At 40.3% G+C, this 4468-nt stretch overlaps 1 non-coding gene across 1 annotated transcript; it reads left to right on the top strand.

Moving 5' to 3' along the window:
- The first annotated feature begins 1394 nt into the window (after window positions 1–1394).
- LOC130499361 (small nucleolar RNA R71) lies at window positions 1395–1501 on the top strand. The gene has a single exon (XR_008938239.1). It is a non-coding gene; the product is annotated as a small nucleolar RNA R71 (small nucleolar RNA).
- Window positions 1502–4468: the final 2967 nt, after the last annotated feature.

The following is a 4468-nucleotide window of genomic DNA, read 5'->3' as shown; positions in this document are numbered from 1 at the left end:
CCCTAATAGAACGATCAGCTAGAACTAACGTGATAGGCGTTGGGACAAATACATCATAACCTAGTGAAATTGCCACACTAGAGCCAAGATCACAAAGAGATCAAGGAAAACGTGCGTTTTGTATCTTACAATCTAGGACAAAACTACCAGGGTCAGACCTTTTAATTGAAGTTTCCCCTTGTATCATGGCACTTACTTCCTCTGACACCAGCATGACGCTTTGTTCTCCACTCGAGGATATCATATCTTTTACGTATTTTTTCACCGAGGGGGCTATCTTAAGAGCATCATTGAGGGACATTTCCAGATTGATTTTTTCAAAAGCCTTTTTGCAGATTGCATGTTCCAATGCTTTCTTTGTTTGTGGTTTGTTTGGAGGAAATGGGGGAGGAGTTCTATAGACTCTTTCAGTCCTGGTAGATTGCGTATTGCCATCGCCAGTGCCGCTAGACGGTCGATCGTTTTCCTTCCCAGAGGATCGATCGACATTTGGTTCGTCCAGATGGTCGATCTCGACTTCGGCATCGGGATTCTCTTGGTCTAAGTCTATAGTCTTCCCCTGATTCTTTTTATTTGAAGAGTTTTCCCTTTGTTCTGATGTTCATGTATCGGAGTCATTGTCGAGAAGTTCTATGGGGTTAGAATTGCTTTTTCCCGCATTATCGATGAATTTTTTATTGCTGGCATCTTTTCTGGGATTTGTTTCAAGGTGTTTTCCGCTTCGTAACATTACGGCATATGCCTGGCGTTTTGCTCCAGGATTAGCATCGGTCCTTCCAGGAAGACGACCTGCCTCTCTTTTTAGAGTAGTTGCAAGGTTAGCAATTTTGTCTTCCATTCCCCGTAGGTGTTCGATTAGAGAATCCATCTTCTGATTTAGCTCACCGTAAACACTATTTATTTTCCCGTTGAATTCGGATTTCATTTTACGGTTTCCTGTAAGAGCCTGTTTTAGATTGTACTTCTCTCTCCCAGTACGAGACTGTATACAGATTTCATAGTCTCGTGTAAAGCTGTCGATGTTAAACACAGAATGAGGATCAGTATCATCTAATCTTTCTATAAAGTCGAGCTCATCATCTGATATAAGAGGACTTTTATGGAAGTACTGGCACAGATTAGGTGGATTTTGATCTGTCAGAAGAGAATGAAGCGAATTTATGGAATTTTTTATTTCAGCTAACTCAGTATTTTCTATTGAGACTATAGTTTTTTCTTTTTCTTTTTCTTCATCCATTTCTTCATAGGATCTTCCTCTTGCCATGTTTTCGATTAGACGTCTTGCTTTCATAGGATTTCTAGTAACGAAATTCCCTTCGCTTACTGTATCAAGCGTTGTCTTATAGCTCAGAATAACACCTTTGTAAAAGATCTTAAGAAATTGTGGTTCTGGATAACCATGGTGGGGGCATTCGAGTTCGTAACTCTTGAATCTTCCCCATGCATTTTTGAATGATTCCTAAGGATCTTGACGGAAGGTAGAGATTCGCCTCCTTACTTCCCAATAACGAGTATCGTCGAAGAATTGCTTAAGGAAAGCATTTCTAATCTCTTTCCAGCTAGTCAGGGATCCTCTTGGTAGACAGTTTAGCCATCTCAAGGCTCCCCCTTCTAATGAAAATGGGAAAAGTCTGCAACGAATATACTCGTCTGGAATTAATTCCTCTAGACCCTCTATGTGGTCTTGTGGATGTTCTAGAGAAGATCTTTTAAAAGGGTTTCGACGCATCATATTATAATAGTCAGCATTAAACTTGGTTTTCGAGGTGACGTCGTCAGGTATTCTGATAGCGGACCTATTGGAATAGGTCCTATCGGGGTTTAAGTAGTCTTGCAAGGGAAATTTAATCTCTTTACCTATGTTCAAGGTAGAGTTTGACTTAACAAGGATTTCAGTCCCCTGTTTTTCATTAGTTTGGCTAGAAGTGTTGCTTGATTGACCTACTGGTTCAGTTTGGACTACTTTCTCATTATTAGCGTCGGTAAGAGGGTACTTACCTGCTTCCGGCTGGGTGGTATCGATCGATAACGTTCCGGATGAAACGATCGATTCTTCAGTATCTGCGTCGATCGATTGACAATGTTCCGTTTCGATCGATGCTTGGCCGACACATGTATTCTCCATCTTTCTTTTTTTTTTAAACAAAAGAATAGGAGAATTAGCAAAAGTAACAAAGTCTACGCTAAATTCTAAATTAAATCTAAAAGTAATAAGAAAGAGTCTCCGGCAACGGCGCCAAATTTGATATCACTCAAATTACCCTAAAAAGTGAATTACTCTCTCAAATAAGAGGTTCAGATGCAGTACTTAGGGATCGAATCCACAAGGACTCTAGGATTACTTGAAGGCTTAATTAAATAGAAATTAAGATAGACTTAAGGTTTTATATGTTTTAAAACAGTAAATATTAATGTGAACAAGGGAGTTGTTCAGTAACTGAAGTGAAGGTTGTTTCTAAATGGGGAAGATAGCTAGATTCAGGTATTTCTCAGGTATGAATTTATGCAGTTTGAAAGTGACAATAGGGCTTTAGTCCTTGAACTCAATCAATTGGTACGACCAGTAGGGTCTCCTTTACTAGATCCCAGATCTCAACTGTCGTTTGTTGATCTCGGAAAAGAGTCGATCGATACGACTTTCGTCTTAATCGATCGATACACCTTCCATACAATCGATCGCTACAACGATGATTGTATCGATCGATGGTAATTCTAGCAAGCATTATCGATTTGGTTGAACGCGTTCTCTAATGATCTAGACCACCTTTCGCATGAGTCTAGTCAGTTAGATCACTAGGGCATTGAGAGTATACAGTTGGTTATCTCTTCAATCCTAAGATCTAGATTTAAGGGTGATCAATCCTAAATCTAGTATTAAGAATAACTAAGTGAAAGAACTAATTTAACAACCCTAATAAATATCACAATCTCATCACATGATTCACCCTTATGAGAAACCTAAATCTAACAATTAGGTTTACTCAGACATATTCATGAGAGACAAGATCATGATGGTTTGAATAAAATTCAATATGAAATAAGGAACACAAAGAGTAATGAGTCAGATAAAAAGGGAGTTCAAGATCTTCTGTGTTTTGCAGTCTCAGATCTATCTCTCCAACTCTAACTCTTCTCCTAAGGTAGCCAAATTGCTTCTCTTCTCCAATAGGTCTCTAGGCAAGTCTGCCTCTAAAATGATACAAAACCCTAGTATATAAAGCCTAACAGGCGGCCAGGGACTAATTGTGTAAAAATAGCACACTTGTGATACTTGAAAATCTTCTTAATCGTGATCCATTGAATGGCTTAATATCGATCGACACTCTTCGATTTCTGTCGATCGATTGTAATTGACTCTAATCGTCCGATCTCGCATGTTTCCTATCGGTCGATTCTTCATTCGTGAGAATACTCTAAAAATGCCTCAAAAGTATTGCTTTCTTCAATTAAGTACATGCGCCTGAAAATACTCTAAAATACTTTGAAAACGTAGTAAATATGATTGAAAACTCTCATATACCATGGCTAAAAACGGGTGAAATTCATGGTATATCATGTGTCGATCGATGGAGAAGTAGCATTCTTACCTTGATCCTTCTTGCGAATTGATGCTAGCTCTTTCTGTTGAAGATCGATCCTCTTGCTTAACCATTCGACATTGTTGCTGAGAGGGCTGTAGACGTCTCCAATCCGTGTATTGATGTAAGCAATCTCCCATTCATCTTTCTTAGGTGATGAACATTCTGGTCGGTCCTTAGATGTAGTCTTGCCGATGTCGATCGATGGCACAGGTACTGTGTCGATCGATACTGGTGGCATAGCTTCCTTCTCAAGCATTGTTAATATGTTTCCAAGCTCCACTCTTATCTCAGCCATATCACTCTGGAGGTCCTTGTAACTGACATCCAAAGGCTGGAAAGTGTCTTCCACCAATGTGTGTATGTTTGCCTCAAGGTGTGCATGAGCTCTCCATACATCAGTCACCATATCATCTATCTCCTCTCTACTGTAGGGTACTGGTGGTGGTCTGTATGCATGGTAAGGGCGTGTGTGTACTGGAAGGCATAAGCAACCTCTGTGAAAAAGGGATGCTCTCTCCAGAATTTTTCTTATTTGCTTCCTTGTAACATGGATGATTTCACCATCAACTCCTCTAGTATGGCCAAACTCATCTCTGTAGACACCATATTCATCCTTTGCTTCCCATTTGAATCTCCTGGATCCATCAGTATTGAAGGCACGTCGTCCAAACTCCAATCGTCTGTCGGGCGATCTGACTCTTGGCATGTCGATCGATCCGGGATATCCGCCGTCGATCGATTTGAAATGATGTCGATCGATGGTGAACTCCTGGGTTGACCGAAGGCATGAGGAACTGTATCCTCTCTTGTGGTGACGTGGTGGTTGTCCTGGACGTGAGCTAGGATGTCTTGATGGCTACGTTGCTGTGTGAACAGGTTTTCTGGTC

Source organism: Raphanus sativus, chromosome 8 (assembly GCF_000801105.2).
Source record: "Raphanus sativus cultivar WK10039 chromosome 8, ASM80110v3, whole genome shotgun sequence".
Lineage (NCBI taxonomy): Eukaryota > Viridiplantae > Streptophyta > Magnoliopsida > Brassicales > Brassicaceae > Raphanus > Raphanus sativus.
The sequence above is the reverse complement of the archived record's forward strand: the minus strand, read 5'-3'. Positions and strand labels throughout refer to the sequence as shown.